The sequence below is a fragment of the Grammomys surdaster genome, unplaced genomic scaffold, assembly GCF_004785775.1.
Source record: "Grammomys surdaster isolate TR1022 unplaced genomic scaffold, NIH_TR_1.0 130, whole genome shotgun sequence".
In the NCBI taxonomy this organism is placed as follows: Eukaryota; Metazoa; Chordata; class Mammalia; order Rodentia; family Muridae; genus Grammomys; species Grammomys surdaster.
In genome coordinates, this window is record NW_021604588.1 from 15,764,548 (window position 1) to 15,783,874 (window position 19,327).

The following is a 19,327-nucleotide window of genomic DNA, read 5'->3' on the forward strand; positions in this document are numbered from 1 at the left end:
TGCTGTTCATGGGTTACTCAGAATGAAGTATTTTTTGTAGCAACAGGAATGGACTCAAGTACTGTAGTGTGTGTGTGTGTGTGTGTGTGTGTGTGTGTGTGTGTGTGTAAACCAGAGGATGATCTCAGGTACTGTCCAGTTTTTGATTGGCACTCCACATCTTTTTTTTTTTTTTTTTTTTAATTTATTTTATGTATGTGAGTACACTGTAGCTGTCTTCAGACACACCAGAAGAGGGCATCAGATTCCATTACAGATGGTTGTGAGCCACCATGTGGTTGCTGGGAGTTGAACTCAGGACCTCTGGAAGAGCAGTCAGTGCTCTTAACCGCTGAGCCATCTCTCCAGCCCGGCACTCCACATCTTAACACCCATAAATTATCACACCGTGAAGCATCGTTTGCCATGAGTAATTCTGTTAGTTTTCAGTCATTGCAGCCTTGGTATGTTTTAGAGCTGTTCTTAAACCTATTATGAATATTAACTTTCATAAATTAAATATTAAAAATGAAGCAATTAAATGAAGTTAAAAATGAAGCAATTCTTTTAAAGATGATTTCTCTTAAAGACTTATTAAATTTACTTTGTATCAAGTGTGTGTCTGGTACCTGTAGGAGCTGCACAAGCCCCCGAGCCGTCTTCTGAGCCATCTCTCCAGCCCCCTGTTGGAGAAATTCTTAAGTCAAAGGAAAGTACAAGGAAGGAGAATGGCTTACTAGGAATATTTGTATGTATCTTTCTCATATAAATCTTGCCTATGAGCTCAGTCCCACACTTGACATCATTGACTCAGAGGCTGACAGAAGGAAAGTTTGTATCTGTGTATCTGTCTGTTGGGGTGGGCTGGGAGGTAGTTGTGAATATTGCTACACGTTTGCCTGTGATAGGAATATAGCAGATAATGTCTAAGTAAAGCAAGAAGTAGTAATATAGGGGCTGGAAAGATGGCTCAGTGGTTAGAGCACTTCCTGCTCTTGCAGAGGATCCAGATTCAGTTCCCAGAACCCATATGGTGACTCACAACCTTCTGTAATTCCAGGGTTTGGGGATCCAGTGCCCTCTGCTGGTCTTTGTGTGGACTGCATGCATGCATGCCACACACAGACATACTTGCAGGCATATACAACAAATAAATGTTAAAAAATAAAAAAGAAATTGTAATATAAATATGCTGCTATGAGATATTTTAGTAAATACTAAAACAGATAAAAAGGAGGGGAAAATAATTGCTTTTGAGCATTAAAATAAGAAGAATAGTAGATATTTTCTTCAATAAAGTGTATAAAGTTCCATATATAATTCCAGTAGTTGAGAGTAAAAAGACTAGGTTATCTTTTTTAGTTTGGTTAGGTAAGGATACAGAAATGAGATGATTAAATATGGTGACAGGAAGAAAATGCACATTTCCAATTGAAATGTGGAAACAGATTGGAAAGCTGGGACAGAGCTTAGGTAATGGGAAGAGGGGACACAGAGAAGAGGGGGATGAGGAGACACTTAGGTGGTTGATGGGACAGAAATTTCTGAGTTATCCTAGTTTATGGATGCAGGAAGAGGCAATGTCAGGGTTGACGCTTAGCTGTCTGATCACGGCATCTGGGCTGCTATTATCTATGACGGTTAGTTTTAGGTCTCAGCTGGACTAGATATGCAGTCATTTAGGACATTCCACCTAAGATAGATGGTTGGCCCTGAGTCTAGGTGGTGAGCATGGGGTGTCCCATGGGGTGGTGAGCAGAATGGTGGCAGCCACCATCTGTTCCCGACTGTGGATGTCACATGGCCAGATGCCTCGTGCTCCTCCTCCACAGCTTCTCCAACAGGATAGGTTTTACTCACAAACTGCAAGGCAAAAGAGACGCTCCTTCATTAAGCAGGTTATATTATGCAATTTGTCAACACACTGGGAAAAAGAACTAATCCAGTGTCAAATGGTGAAGAAGGGGAACATGAGGAAGGCAGGTAGCCTGGAGTCAGATGGTTAGAGAGCATGTGTGTCTGCTCAGGACTGGCTGTGAGTCTTGGGGATAGCTAGAGCCATAAGAGTCAGGGGAAGGAGAGTATGTCTTTTCCAAGGAAAGCTTGGCTCTGCAGGAATGCTGAAGCAGGGAAGGGAGAGGCAGAATTTCTATTTCCTGCTTGTCTCTACTATTTTACTTTTTAAGTAGGCAAGAGGGGCTGAATGACTGGTTAACATTTCAGTCCTTAAAACCTTATAAAAATTGCCCCTTTTCTGTCCAATGGTTTCATAAATCTGGGAAGGCTTTTACAAATACTTTTCAAGATTAATGTTTAGATATAAAATGCAGCCTACGAGAGGTCACATATCAGATGTAATCTGTTCTACATTCAGTGTTGAGAGTTCTGTTTGCCAGCAGCCTCTTTTAAGTAAGACTTGGTGTTACTGGGATGTGGAAAGACATTTGTCCTATCATCTTGAGGGAAATGAAGCCTTGGATAAGTTTCATGGAACTCAGTTTGCTTCTAATGCCTGATGACGTGTGACATTAAGGCATGGTTGGCTGGTGGACTGAGCGACACTGGAAGTCAATCTAAGTGCAGCCAATCCTGTAAGTCAACCATTCGGCTGTTGTATTTTGTCCTTTCTTCTACACATATGCTTATTATCTGAATGATTTTGGGATTTTTTTCTTTAATACTTATATTTAGAAATTTTATTATTGCATCTTTGGTGTTGTCATTTTTTTTTGAGATACAGTCTCTGTATTGATGTTTTCTAGGGGAACAAGACCAACAGAATGAACACACATGTACAAAAAAGACATAAGAGATTGACTTATATAATATGGGCTGATTGCTCCCACAATTTTTTAAAAGATTTATTTATTTGATTTATGTGAATATACTGTTGCTATCTTCAGATACACCAGAAGAGGGCATTGGATTCCATTACAGATGGTTGTGAGCCACCATGTGGTTGCTTGGAATTGAACTCAGGACCTCTGGAAGAGCAGTCAGTGCTCTTAACCTCTGAACCATGTCTCCAGCCTTGTTCCCACAATTGACAACTATACTGGAGAGGCTGAAAACCCAGTGCCCACTCAGTACACGGGGCTGTGTGTCTCAGCATTCACAGTCAAGCATTGACAGATTACTGGAGAGATGGTGATATCCAGTCCTCCTCGGGAGACTGAAGAAGCTGGGTTCTAATAACAATGAAGAACATCAACACCATCAGTTGGATAGATGCACTCACAAGCAAGAGAGTTCTGTCTCTGGACATACATAGGTGCTGCAATCCTGCACCAACAGCAGATATGCTCACCTGCACAAGAGGAAGCTGCTCAAACTTCATGGATGGAGGATGGGTTCAGGAGGCCTCACCCATAGCTGAAGAGCTACTGGCAGTTGATATTTGCTGGAGAACATGTAGTCAATTTTCTTTTCAGGAATGTGGCCCCAAGTACGTTTCCTGTGTTCCAGTAGATGTGCACGTGGGCAGCATGAATTGGACTTTGTGAGTTATCTGAAGAAGTAAAAGGGGCATAAAGGTGAGAGGGGGTCATGTTGGAGTCAAGGTCTTGGAGAGGAAGAAGAGCAGGGAGGGAAGGAGAATATGGTCAAGATACACATGCATGAAAGTGTCAACAATGAAAATGTTGACAAAAAAAAAAAAGAAAATGTTGACAAGAAGATTAACTGTCAGTCAGTCTCACTGCTAATTGTAGGTTAGCTTTAAACTCTCTTTTCCCTTGCTTCAGCCTGTCCACTGCTGGGATTAAAGGCACCCTCCACCATGTTTAGCATTATTTTTATAGTTTATACTGGTTAGGGTTTGTTGAGTCTCAGATTTGTGGGTTTACTGGTTACTTTCAGTCACTGTGCCCAAAATAACCAAAACAACTTGAGGGAGGAATAAAAGTCTTCTTTTGGCTTCTGGTTGCAGAGGAAGTCCACCCATTCAGCTAGAAGGCATGTGGAAATAGCCACCCATCACAGCTAGAAGGCATGGTGAAGTGGCCCATCTGTGTGACAGGAATGTGAAGTAGCCGCTTCTTCACATCATGGCAGGACAGGAACAACAGGGCAGAACCAGGTGTGAGGATAACTGTGGAAGGCCTGTGACTAGTGTCCAGCTCCAGGTGAGTCCTACCTCTCCAATATCCCAGAGACTCTCAAAATAGCACCACAGCCAGGAAACAAGTATTCAGAGTAAGAGCCTATGGGGAGCTATGTGCTTGTGGTGGCACGTGCCTTTGATCCCAGCACTTGGGAAACAGAGGCAAGTGGGTCTCTGTAAGTTTGAGGTCAACCTGGTTTACACAGCAAGTTCTAGGATATCCAAGGCTATATAGAGATCCTGTCTAAACAAACAAACAAACAAACAATAAAACCACAACATGCAATCTTTTTTGAATACTTGTCTCTTTCTCTCTGTATTTTTCTGAATCCCCCATTGTTTGAGCATCGATTTCACCGATATTGTCCCACATATTGCCCAGGCTCTATGTTATACCCCATGTCATCATTTTAGTTAGTTTCTATTGTAATTTCACAAAGTTCACTATTCTTTTCTTCATGCAACTAGTCTGATATCAATCCTATTTATATCAGCATCTTCTTTTACATTGACAAGGTTTGTAATAGGTTTCCAGAGTTCTTTGTCTAGCTTCATCATCTCTCAGTTTTGTATCTATTTCTGTGGATTGCCTTTTCTCTTGGTCTTTGCCTAGTGATTATCGGCTAAGTGAAGGGCTGATGTGATTTTTTTGTGCTTATGTTTGGTTCTAGTTGTTTAGTGGATGCTAAAGACTGTCTCCCTCTCTATTATCTGTTCATCTTTTGATTTTTGGGAGTGGGGCAAGAACTCACTTTGTAACCAGGCTGCCTACGATCTCACTGTCGCCCAGACTGACCTTGAACTCATGGCTTTCCTGCTTTCTACTTTTGAGTGCTAGATTATAAGCATCAGCCCTCAGGCCTGAGTAGACTTTATTTTCTATGGATAAATTGCCTGTGGATTGCTCTGGTACTGTTGATGGTTACTTTCAACTTTGATCTCAAAAGTTTAGAGTAATTTTTACTCTAGAGCTGAATTAGCACTTTTTTAAAGTCATGGTCTTTCTGAAGATCTGATTCAATATCTTGTAGTCCAAGGACTTTCACTCAATTTAATAGGAAAATAAATAAGTTGGAGATCCATTTGTGTATTGTGGGAATTGTTCAGACTACTCTTTCTGGTGCTTCCCTCTCTGACCTTAGCCTTTATGTGCGTTAAATATTCAATGGTAACTGCAAGGTTTATAGGATCCATTTCATCTGTTTCCCTTCTGTCAAAGACAACAGTCCTTCACTATTTCTTTCCAATGTCTGACAACAGTGCTAAAACATTGTTTGCCTAGTTTATTGGTTGCAAAACACAAAACAGCAAATCTTACAACATTTAACTCTTTTCTGGATGAATGGAAAAGCCAGGTACTTCTAGGACTAGGGAAATTTTAATGTCTACAGCACAAAGTTTACTACAAAAGAATTTTGAAAAATAACATGTTTATTTATTCTTTGTGATTCCATAGATATGGATAGTATATGTTGATCACATCATCCCCCCACTTCCCTTCTCCAAGTTTTTTGGGATATCCCCCACAGCACACCTTCCTCCCAAATTCCTGCCCATGGTTTTGTAATTCAGTGAGCCTAAATACTGCTGCCTATGTGGGGTGCCGCCAACCAAGGGAGCACAGAGAACTTACAAGGTGCTATACCCCTGAAAAAATAACTCTCTCCCCATCAGAGCCATTAACTGCCAACATGTTCTCAGTAAGGCCAAGACTTCACAAGCCCCTCTCCATCCATCCTGGAATGTTGACAGGCTTGCTCTTATACACACACACACACACACACACACACACACACACACACACACACACCTTATATACATATGAAGAGAGATTGTTTGGCTATATGTAAAAATATGTAAGTCTCCTGCAAGCAAATATGGGAGCAGTTACCTGGAGCAGGATTTTGAAGGTTAAAGCCTAGGAAATTGAATTGAAAAGAAATAAACTCATTTCAGAACACTCGGAATTTCTCTGGATGTTGCCACTGGTTGGTTATGGCAGGCTCCTTACTGCATTTCCCACCTATAAAGTAAAAAGTTCCAGTCAGTTCTCTTCCAGCTCTAAAACTCGGTGAATTCAATTCACTGCAAGCATGTCCTATGTCTTGCTGTTTGGCTTGGCACGCCTGTGTGTTATTGCTCATGTTCAGAAGTCCCAACATCTTGTTTCTCCAAGTTTTGTCAGTATTCTAAGACCAAAGCCAAGTGTCCCTTGCTCCGCAGCAGAATTGCCAGAACGCTTTCAGGTAAATTTGTTATTTTTTATTTTTAGTAGCAACCCAAACCAACCACCTATAGAACAAGAATCCTTGTTGAAAGTATGGTGCTATAAATCAATATAACTGTAAATGTTTTTGAGATCTTTAGAAAGAATGAGTTGGACAAGCAAAGAATGCTGTCAGACCTTTGAGTGACACACTACACAGGCTTTCTCATAACCCATGGCCTGAGCAGAAGTCTCAATCACATCTTCCTGGCTCTGACTTTATATGCCGCCATCTTTGTTCTAGCTTCTGACACTCAACTGGAACTGACTTTCCGAAAATCACAGCCAATGTATTAGCTGTGAAGGTTTAACTTTATTGCCTTCCTTTTACAATGTTACTATTTTCATGTTTTTATTTAAATTTCTGTTATAAAGAGGACATTTTGAACTTTTGAAATTAGGTGTTTGTTTTTTTCTTTTGTGAGTTGCATTCAAGTATAATTCCTATCAGCATATCATTTATAGTTCATTTTAATGCATTCTAGTTCAGCATCCATAGATTTTTTTTCAAGTCAGCATAGTCTACACCTAGCACTGTATCTGGTGGAGAGTGGAAAGTAAATATTTGTTGAGTTTTTTTAAACTAAAGGAAAAAGAAATGAGCTGCTATTTTACAATAGTGGGTGTATGGGAAGTGAGGACTAGAAAATTAAATCAGACACTTTCCTCAATTTGAACTTTAAATTCTAGGTGCACTGTAGTGCTAAATCAAGAGTTGGAACTGTGAGTATATTATCCATATAAGCATGTAAGTACCAGAATATAAGAAATATTTTAAAAAGAAAGGGTCCTTTAGTACAAACATTGGAATGGCCACAGATATGGTACATTAGGTACAATGTTCTGCCTGCGACCCACAATACACATAAAGTATAAAGGAGAAGATGCCAGCCAGTTCAGCAAGTCCCTGTTGGCCAGCAGTGCTGTCGGAAGCACAGACAAGCACCACACTACTCTGTTCTTCCACAATGTCAGGTTTTATTGGGTAATTGAATACTAATTTCACAAGGTCTAGGACTTTCAAAGGCAACCATCCTTGGTTATCTGGCTGAGGCAAGCACAGGTTCTCTTATTCCAATTATAATATCAATTCTCCTACGCATGTCACCTAGTAAATCTATTTCTCTATGTGTGTGTGTGTGTGTGTGTGTGTGTGTGTGTGTGTGTGTGTGGCAAGGCTCAGCCTGAACTCCATACCCCTGCCCCCTGGCTGCCTGTCCTACTGTTTGAGACAACACAGAGCAGGGCACAGCTGACCTCAACAACTATGCTTTGTATCCAGACAGATTTATAAATCCACTAGGAAGCTACCCACAACAGAAGAACTCAGGGTGTGATTTTGCAATTTACAAAACAAATACTTTTACAAGTTCAAATTTTGGAAATCCTTGAAACCCACATGAAAAACAGGACGCTGTAGTTTAAGCCATCAAAGGAGCAAACCATGAAAGGAAGGCAATGATGAGATTAAATATTTCCACGGAGCCAATCCCTAGGCTGTGGTTATGGAAGAGCTCCGTTCCAAAGTAGGGTCAGGACAGTAGGGTTGTGCCTCTGAGACTGGGGGCAGACAGTGCTCTGCAAAGAAGGTGGAGTCTGAAGTTTTACTCATTTCCTGACTAGTTCATTGTTTCAAATGTCTACACTCCACCACTGGAGGACTTTTTGAACCAATATAACGATACAGACTCTACTGCCCATAATTTGTAGCATCTGTGGAAAGAGCAATGATGCTTTCATTGGCAGAGAGTACCACTGGTCTTTGGTTCTGTTGGGTTTGAATGTTTTTCCATTGCTTGCCCTTTGGATTTCGTTCTTAATAGTGGGATTATTTGACTGTAGACTCCATGGCCAAGTCTCATGTTCTCTGGCTTGCTTTTCCTATCACTCATGGGAGACCCTGAACATAAGGAATGTAATGAGATGCTTGTATTATTTCTTTCTTCTTACAGGCAATGAAGAGTGGCCAGAAAGTCCTGGTGAGATGTCTGTAGGATGAAGCTGGACCCTATGCAATGCATTAAGGAGGATCTGCTGTGCCCAAGGAGGGAGGCTGGTTCAGAATTCAGTTGTGAGGTATGGCTTGCACAATTTATGTGGAGATCTGATTGTGAATGGTAGAGAATGAAGACCTAATGCTTGGTCTAAGGGGGCAGCTGGGTTTGACTCCTCATAGTTCTGGGAGGAATGCAGACTTGCTCCTATCCATCTTGTGAATGTTCAAAAGAAGTTAGACACTTGAATCTTTAAAGATTGGCAACTAAAGGTGAGAATGAAAGCTGAGCAATACTCTGTTTCAGCAACATCCACGCAAGGATGCCTTGAAGCTGCAATCTCTGGTTTAGCATCAATCTCTGACACTTTTAATAATACTCTAGTAATTCTCTGTTATGCTTGCAGACAGGAGCCTAGCATAACTGTCCTCTGAGAAGCGCTACCCAGCAACTGACTGAAACAGATGCAGAGAGCCATACCCAAACACTGTATGGAGGTCAGGGGACTCTTATAGGAGAGTTGAGGGAAGGATTGAAGGCCCTGAAGGAGATAGGAAGACCAACAGGATTAACTAACCTGGACCACTGGGAGCTCTCAGAGACTGATCCACCAACCAAAGAGCATAAATGACTTGACTGAGGTCCCGTGCACTTATGTAGCAGACCTGCAGCTCAGTCTCTACATGGGTCCCCCAATAACTGGAACAGGGGCTCAAGTTGGACAGGTTATTGACTAGCCATTCCTTCAGTCTGTGCTCCATCTTTGTTCCTGAATTTCTTTTCGACAGGACAGATTTGGGGCTGAAAGTTTTGTGGGTGAGTTGCTGTCCTTATCCCTCCATTGGGGGTCCTGCCTGGCTACAGGAGGTGGCCTCTTCAGGTTCCATGTCTCCACTGTTAGGCAACTCGGCTCAGGTCACCAGTATTATCTCCTGGGAGCCTCTTCCATCCCTGGTCCCTGGAACTTTCTAGAGATTCCCCTCAACTCCTACCCCCTGCAGTTGCGGATTTCCATTCATTCTTGCGGCCCTCTGGTCTTCTCTCTTGCCTCTTCCCACCCTTGAAGCAACAGCACATGCTGGCAATGATGTGGAGAAAGGGGGACACTCCTCCATCACTGGGGGGATTGCAAACTTGTAAAACCACTCTGGCAATCAAATCACCACAGAACCCTCTAGACTGTAGGAATGCTTGACTTGCGATATCATCTGGTCACATACAAATCCTGATATATGTGCATCAGCCGTGGAAGTAGGTACCCATCCTCTCATTGACATGCATGTATGTCTGTGTATCAAGTGCATGCATTGCCTCCAGAGTCCACAAGAAGGTGTTCGATCCTCTGGGATTGGAGTTACAACTACAGTGTGGGTGCTAGGAACTGAACTCAGTGTAGCCATGATGACCTTCCCAGCCCTCTTTTCAATATTCTTAATTTAATCTCCCTGACTGAAATTTGCTTCAATATCCTAGGCCACACCTGCTCCCCCAACACAGATTCATCCGTTTATCAGCAGAGAGGTGATCCTTTCTGTCCTTTCTGTGGGTTGGGAGCTCCTGACTCTTGCTACTGTGAGGTTCTGTTGTCATAGGGATTTGTGACAATTAACCTTGAGTTCTTCTGATGTAGCCAAATACATTTTGAGCTTTGATGTGCATGCATTGATTTATTCTGCATTTATTCAACAAGCGTTTCTTAAACATTACCATAGACCAGGTGCTTGATTAGTTCCAAGGGAGAAAGATGGATGCCAAAGAGAAGCATGAAGATGTTTGTATCCAAATGTTATATATATATATATATCATTTATAGTGTGTACGAGGCATTAGGTAGTAAGTACTCTCTACAGGGATTATATTTCCTTTGGTCCACACAGTGATTCCATAAGGTAGATATTTTTTTCTAAGAGCTCTCTCTCTTGCTCTCTCCCTCATTCTCTGCATATGTGTGTATCTCTGTCTCTTTCTCTTTGTCTCTCCTTTTTTCTGTCTCTCTGTCTCCTTGTCTCTCTCTGTCTCTGTCTCTCTCTCTGTGTATATATGTATGCACATGTGTGTGGGTACCCATGGAGAGCATAGGTAGCTGTTGGATACCCTGGAAATGGAGTTATAGATCATCATGGCTGCCCATCATGGGTTCTGGGAATGAACTCAGGCTTTCTACAAGGGCTCTTATCTACTGTGCAGTCTCTCCAGAGGGATAGGAATATTCTACCTCATTTTCTAATGTAAAACACAAGAGTGTACGGAGCTTGCCAAGTTTACACATCTTTGGGTGAGATCTAGAAGTCTGTACAAGCTGCTGTCTGCCACAGAAGACTTGCAGCAGTCAGACTCCACTGCTGATTTCAGAGCACAGGACTCAGGTATTTTTAGCTTGGGTCTGTGGCATGTCCAGAGTTCAATGGCATTCCTGGAATTTTGAGGGAATTCTGAGAAAATCAGAGGGAGGAGGGCAGTCATTACCATGTGCTGTGCTTTGCAGGTCAAAACTCCCACATTTCTTCTGAAAAGCAAAACAATCTATCAGTATATACAAGATACCTTAGAACTAAGTCCAATTATTGTCCTTCAGAGAATCTACTCTGAAGAAAGGAGCAAAAGTACAGAAAAAGCTTTATGGTTGAGGATGATAATCAAAATGTTCCAAAAAGAAGTAGACAGTTTGTGTCCACCAACCTCAGTTGTGCAAAGAATATGGAAGCATCCCCCACTCACCTAATATGCTTCATGAGGTCCTTCATCAGGATCCTCCATCTTCACTCCACCTTTATCCAAGGGGAATTCTAAATAGATTCTTACTTGGTTAGGCTAGCTTATCTCTTTGGGATGAATTCTGTTGTTCACATTCTTGCCTCTGCTCTTAATCCTAACCAAGATAGTGTCTGAGTATGTAGAGGAGGGTAGGAACGCATCCTCCTGGTTATCAAAGGACCTTGGGGGCACCTCCACAGACCTGTGCTCTATCCTCTGCTTCACCTGGCGTTTGTAGTAATGGTCCTTCCCTTGGCCATTCTGCCCCCCCCCCCCCATGCTGAAGTTTTTGGATAAGTTTGTGGAGAGTTTTCTGGTCTCAGTGGAGACCAATCAGTCTATTTGATCCCAAGCTGAGATCTTGTGAAGTGATCTCCCCCAACCCTCCCCTTCATCAGTCCTTACTGTAGGCATAACTTGCTCTCTGTCTGCTCTCAGTGCTATTCAGTGTTGGGTAAGGCAGCCTTGGGACTATGCTGGTTCTCAGTGTCTGCCTTCCTCTAGGGTGTGTCAGAAGACTTGCTCTTTGCTCTTCAGATAGAAACACTAGCCCAGGTTGTGTCTTTCCCTGGTTTCATGGCAGTCATAGGTACCAGACAGTGGGAAACCAGCCTGAACCCTATTCTGCTTCCAAGTTTTTTTCTTTTAAAATGTCCCCCTTGTCAGAGAGTCAGGATTCTGGATGCTATTGTTTTCTTTCCTATTGTGTGGCTCTAGGTATGCTTTTAATACTAAAGGTGAATTTTAGCCAGGCATGGTAGTGCTTGCCTGTAAGCCTAGCGTTTGGAATGTGGAGGTAAGAGGATCTGAAGTCCAAGGTCTTTCTCAGCTACATAAGTTGGGGGCTAGCCTAGGCTATGTGAAGAGGAGGAGGAAGTAGAAGGGAAACAATGGGAAAAGAAGACGAGTTTTAAAATTATGGCCTATTGAGAATGCTAGGGTAAAGGAGGCATATGATGTAGCCACACCCTTCTCTCCCTTTTCTTTCCTCCAGGCACATCAGACAGTGAGTATGAAGTGGGACATAAATGACATGGAACCCAGGGTCATCCATCCAGTGGACTCTACTGCTTTGGGATTAAGGGCTTTCTTTATAAAGATGATACATTTTTTTGAATGCATTGAGAAAGGATGCCATACAATGGACAGGGAAATGGTGAGGGTACCATGAGATTTGGCAAGGAATGGCCTGGTAGAATTGGCTCTTAGGGCTATTGGTTCCCTCTGAAGAGGGATTCCTGGAAAGAGCTTGACTCCATAGTCAGCCTTGCTCTAGGTCTGCCCAGGGACTGGATCAGGTGGCTACTGGCTCTCATCTACCTCTTGCCTTATGTAAAGGCTCCTCCTGGAAGGCCACGCTCGGCTTGCTCAGCCTCAGCCATTTCTTGCAAGTCAGTGGCAGCATTGCAGAACCATCCTGCGGGAAACTGCTGTAATATGTTTTGCAGACATCAGAAATACCCTGAGGAGATAGTTAATGGGAGGGAACATAATAAGCCTTTTTGTGCAAAGAGTAAGATACGGAATGTATTTTATCTTAACAGTTTTCAACAAAGCCCCTGGAGATTGTTTTTATGTGGTTAGAAGTTTTTCATTAAAGTAGAAGTCTTTTTTTTTTTTTTTTTTAATTTGAAGCACTATTTTTGCTCTTAAATATCTTTTGTCCCCAAAGGAAACCTCAGGCAAAACCCTTTATCTTCCATGGTCCCCAAACTGTAGTGGTTAATCAGGGTTGTAGATATGCCCAGATCAATAGGAAGGCTTCTCTTTCTCTCTTTTGAGAATTTTCCTTAGGGGAGAAGCTCTTTTAACTAAATTTTCTTGTTAATAAGACACAAAAAGGGATAAAAATCCCATTAAGTGATCTTGGGGACGTCTTATGGATTAAACAAAGCAGAACCTACAAAATCCATGGGGTGGTGTGGGATTTGGCTCTGAGGTATGGGTTAGACTGAGGTAGAGGCTCTATGTGGGTCTCAACACTGAAGGCAGGCTCCCTGTTCCACAGTGTCCGCAAGTAACACTCGTCTCAGCCAGACATTTGAAGTCTTCATTCCCCTGGAGTGGCATCTTCAGGGCTCCTTCACCCTCCATCTAATTCTCTCTAGTACTTGGGATTGAACCTAGGTCCTTCAGTGAGCATTTTTCCCTCTGAGCTATATCCCCGGTCCCAGTCTACATCGTTGCTTTTCTTAAGTTTATGTTTGCCTTTTTAACCCAAGCCAACAGTTTTGGAGGCAAATACCATCTTGTCCTGCACCAGTCTCTTAACAATTTTTTTTTTTTTTGAGACAAGATCTCAACTAAGCTCGTAAGGTGGCTTTGACCTTACTATGTAGCCCAGGCTGACCTTATATGTATGAGCTCCTTGCCTTAGTTTCTCAAGTAATTGGATTAGAGGCAATGATTTAAGTTTTGTCTCAACACAATACAAGGTATATATAGCCCACAACTAACATACTGAGTAGTCAAGAGCTAAAAGCCTTCTCTTTGAGAAATGGGCCAAGACATGTGTGCCTACTTTCCTCACTTGGATTCTACATGCACTGGAAGTCCTATCCAGAGCAATCAAGCAAGAGAAAGAAAGAAAAGACAGAACAATTGAAATGGAGGTTGCCAAATTGTCAGTGTGCAGACAACATGATGTTCTATATAGGAAATCCCAAAGATTCCATCAAACAACCATTACAACTGATTAACAAAGTCAGCAAGTTTATTCTCAATTGACATTACAAAAAGTCTTGTGTTTGAGAACTATGGTATCCCCTGTATAAGATCTAATATGAGATCTAATAGTGAAAGTATCTACTTTTAGTTGTTAATTGAAGGTAAGTAATTATAATGAGTTTGAAAGCAAAGGACTCTGGGATGAATTCCCATAGAATTCCTAGGTAGCTGTAACATTAGGAAGTATTTTTATTCTTTACTTTCTTTTATTGATTGATTATGATAATATAATGTAAAAGAAATGAGAAAATGAGAAAATATAGCACCATACCTGGGTAAGCCAGTTTTAAATAGCAAGAATATTGTATATGGTATAATAGGCAGCCATGCATTAGTGTGTGTTCCATTCATTGCACGCACACCATGTCCCATATCTAGAATATCTATGATTTGGCTTGTGTATAGAGCTACAACTAACATTGCTACATGTAAGAATTGAGGTATCAACTCTACTCACTACACACAAAAAATTTTAAATTAATTAATTTTCTCTAATGTGTGTGTGTGTGTGCATGTGAAAGCATTCTGCCTATGTATATATGCTTATTATATGTGTGTAGTACCCATGGAGTTCAGGAGAGGGCACTGGATTACCTGAAACTGGAATTATGGATGGTTACAAGCCACCACATGGATGCTAGGAATTGAACCCAGGTCCTCAACAAGAGCAATAAGTGTTCTTAACTGCTATGCCATCTCTCTAGCCCCTGATGATAGATATGCTTACTCATTTGGCTTAATCAGTCCACAGTTTATACATGGACAATAATCTTACTTAATACCCCCATAAATTATAGCTATTAATATAATGTATATAAGAATATAGTTATATAATACATAACAATTATAGTTGCTAATCAATAATATTTTTAGAAAATCAACTGTATTCCCTAATTCACAAATATAGAAGGCGCTACAGCTATCACAAACTGAAGTCAAAAGGAGAATTTATATAGATTATAGGACATGCTTTTGAATTGTCACTTGCCATTCAGCTTAGAGTGCAAACTTTTCTACGTAGTGTTGTGTGTATGTGTGAATGCTTGTGAGTTAGGATTAGCTAATTGGGCTCGTTGTCCTGTTGATTAACTGAGTTCTTTGGATTCCTGTAAGGAGTAGCTTCTATTTGCTTGTTTATCTTTAACTATTATTGAGCTCTACTCCAACCATGGAGGGGCAATATCTTGATATTTTAGTTTTTGTACTCATACAAAGGGAAACAGTCCTCAAGGACACATCCAAAGCCACCTTAACGGTCTTTCCAAGGAGAAAAAATACAGAATCAGTCCTAGAGTGGCCCTGTTAGTTTCTGATTCTGTATAATGAGGAAGGGATGTGTAAGAAACTTGAGAAAGATAGAAATTCATCAGTCCTTGACTTGAAAGCACAGTCATGTAACACTTAGTACTGTGTTCTGAGAAGTGCACCAGTAGGTGACTTCAGCCTTGTGTAAGCATCGTAGTGCACTCACCCACACAAAGACAGTTATGCCGTAATAGCAATACAATTGTAAGCAATCACTGTGGGACATGTGGCCTACTGTTGACTGGAACACTGGGTGGTGGTTTGAATAAGAATGTCCCCCCAACTCCCCAGGCTTATATGTTGCTTAGTCCCCAGTTGGTGGACCTATTTGAGAAGGATTAGTAGGTGTGGCCTTGTTCCAGGAGGTGTGTCATTGAGGAACAGGTTTTGAGATGTCAAGAAGGACACCATTCTCAGTGTGTTCTGTTTCCTGCTTGTGGATATGGATATAGTAAACTCTCAATCTCTCAATGAAGCGATACAGTCCAAACCAGGATTGATGATTTAGATGCTCTCTGGAGAGTGGCCAGTAGGAATCTGCATTTAGAGTCAGAAGAATCTAGGTCTGGTGTCTGGGGTTGAGGGCAGCAACAAAGGTTCAGAAGCTCAGAAAGACTTGAGCCAGACCATGGTGCAAGACTCTCCTGTGCTTTTGATTTTTGTTCTATTCAGGCTCCGGGCTAATTGGATGGTGTCACCCACACTGTCTGGACTCATTTCACCAACCAGCAGAGCCAGCCTCTGAAAATGACCTTGGAGTAATGAACATTGCTTTACTGACTTTCTAGGCATCTCTCAATGCAGTTGACATTGAAGAGGAGCCATCTGTCCCACAGAAATTGTGGCTGCCACTTTGAGCCCATGAAGCAGTAGCTGTGGACAGAGGGCTCTGGCAGAGATAGCAACACTCAGAAACAGAGACACCTAGATCCTTAAAGAACCTCATCTTGCCAGGGAGTTATCTGACTCTAAACTCTCGTTTCTGCTGCTTGAGATCATGAAAATATACTCAGTGTCCTGCATTTATTGCTGAGTGATGGGCTTATGGGCCATTGTAAACACTATGAAACATGTGAAATATCCCCATGATTGCAGAGATAAGTGTCACTGAGTGTAGGTGATATGCAACCTGGGTTACAAAAATACAAGTTGGGAATAGCAGAGGTTTTATCAGGAAGCCTAGGATGGTCTATGCCTGGGGTGGCTGGGACAACTGGCCCTGATCAGAAGCAGGCATGTGAGCAGGATGTGGTGTTTCCTGCTCCTGGTTCTAAACTTGGTGACTACTGTTTGAAAGCCTGTCATTTCCACTCTGGTGGTTTTCATTAAATCCGTTATTCTGTTACCAAAAGGCAGGAAGTGGGAAGCAGGGGGTACTGTCAGGGGACAACATTTGATCCTGACATGTAAAACATGTTCAGATGCTCTGGGGTGACAGTGATGTCCCTTTATGTGACAAGTCCATGGCTTTCAAATCTCCTTAAGATGATGACTTCATGCAGTATCACCCACATCTGAAGGGGCTGTGCCCATCCTTGGGTTGTGACTATGCTGGAGACCTCCTTCTCATCTGCATCCTTAGATTTCTGGTACCAGCTCATCTGTATGTTAATGGATCTGGGATTCACCCTAGCCCCTCTGGTGGAGCACCCTAGCCCTGGCTGGTGGAGCACAGCCACTGGAGAAGGACTATGCTTCCCCAGCTCTAGCCCAAACCTGCTCACCATCCCTGTTCTGGATCTGAGGTTTGCGTTAGTGGGTCATGAAATCCTTTTGAGGTTAGACTAACACTGATAAATATGATGGAATAGCTTTAATGGAATAGAATAACAAATAGAATTGGATTGGAGGCCTCAGAGAGTAACTATGATGATAAAAACTATAAGGTCTCAGTTTATTATATTTGACTTTCACTTTGTTATATTTGAGATAGTGTCTCATGTAGACCAGTCTGACTTCAAACTTACGTACTCAAGAATGCACTTGAACTTCTGAGCCTCCTACATCTTCCTCTCTGTGCTGGTACCACAGGCATGTACCACAAGACCTGGTTTGTGGGATACTGAGAAGTGAGCCCAGGGCTTCGTGCATGCTAAGCAAGCAGTCTACAAATAGAACCACTGCCCCACCTAGCTCTTCATCTTGATTTTAAATGCATTCTCCAGAACACACTTAAAATTTTTAATTTAGACATGTATGGTGGTGTAAGTTTGTAATCTCTCAGCTCTTAGGGGGCTGAGGTAGAGGAACCATAAGTTTGAAGCCATTCTGGGTTATATAGTAAGACCCTATTTAAAATATATATATATATGTGTGTGTGTGTGTGTATGTATACATGTTTATTTTTAAAATGTGTATGCAGTTATTTATATTTATGTCTGTTGTATTTATCTTTGTTGACATAATATTTGTGGAATACAACATGTATAATGGTCAACTCTGGTATTTTCATCTCAAATACTGTGAATTCTCCTTGAGTTACTCTGAAAAGCAGCACAAGTGTTTGCTGACTACCCCACTGTGCTATAGAACAGCAGAGCCATTCCTGCTATTCAAATGTAATCTAGTGCTTTAACAAACCCTTCTCAGCTGCTCTCACCTTCTTCACAGGTAGGGACTGTTGTTCTCCTCTTTCCTGTCCTTATGCCTCCCTCTCCCTTAACCCTTCTCCCCTCCCCTTCCATTCCCTCCTCCCCTCTCCCTGTCCCTTCCCCTCCCACTCTCTTATTTTTCTATTCCTAGGGCTGTAACTCAGGCTCTAGGCAAGCACTCTGCCACTAAGCTGTGTCTCCAGCCACTGACTGACTCTCCCTTCTACACGATCTTCATTTTCTGTAAATGAGTGAGGATGTTCAATATTTGTCTTTTTCTATTTGTTTCAAGGACCCTAATGTCCTCCAACTCCCCCTATGTGTAAGCCAATTTTATATTTTCTTCCACTATCCCTCTGATTAAAAATGGTGAAATATTGTCTAAAATAATTAAAAATAAAGCTTTAAAGTCCATGTAATGAAATAAATGCACACTAATTTTAAACTGGGGCTGGTGAGATGGAGCAGCAGGTGAAATGTACTTCCCTTACAAACCTGATGACCTGAAGTTGATCCTTGGACAGGTAGGAGAAAACAGACTTTGTCCTCTGTTCTCTATAGGTGCACTATGGCATTTGTGGGTATGTCCCTCCCCCAATCATAAAAATGATGATGATGATGAAGAAGGAGGAGGAGGAGGAGGAGGAGGAGGAGGAGGAGGAGGAGGAGGAAGGAGAAGAAGAAGAAGAAGAAGAAGAAGAAGAAGAAGAAGAAGAAGAAGAAGAAGAAGGAGTTTAAAATAATTAAACAAGACATCAAATAGGCTGTTTTAGGTGAGCTATAGTTCCTTTTGAGTGATGTGTGATGATTTAACACTACTCATGGCTGGACATCTCAGCACATGCCTACAATCCCACCAGGTAGGAGGTAGAGGCAGAATATAGGAGTTCAAGTCTATCATTGGCTACATGAGACCTTATAACATACAGACACACATACAACAACAACAACATTCAAACACACAAAGGTCATTAGAGCAGCCTACATAGCATGTGGTTTCTGTCAGTTTCTTGGTGGATGGGTGCTCATTCAGAAAGACATTTGGAAGCCACTCTTGCAGATTAGTATGAATTTCTGCTCAGTTCCAGCAGATGGGTCCAATCTGATTACTCAAATATCTTATTTATATCATCTGTGAGTATAGGCACTAATTAGTCACTGAGTCCGAATCCCTGAAGCAATTAGATAGAAGGGCCAAAGACAATGAGGCAGAATGGGCTGAAAGCCAAAGACAAGCTCTCTACCCCTCCTTTTAATCATTTCCTTCTTGCTTCAGAGAAGCATATGTTCTTGGCACAGCAGCCAGCTGAAGAGGTCTGCAGAATGTGGCTGTTGGCATTCTTGTAGGAGATGTTAAGTGCTCTGGCAGGGCCTGGTCAGTCAGGAGGGGGCCAAGGCGGAGAGCAAGGAATTGTTGACTTTCTTCTTGTTCCCTCTGTTTATTTCTGTCTTGACATTACCACACATGTGTGTACACATACATACACATGGGGGAGGAAGGGAGAGAAGGAGGGATGGAGGGGGGAGAGGGGTGAGAGGGAGGGGAGGATGGAGATATATATATAAATTGATCACCTCAGACAAGTATATATATCGATATATATTGTTT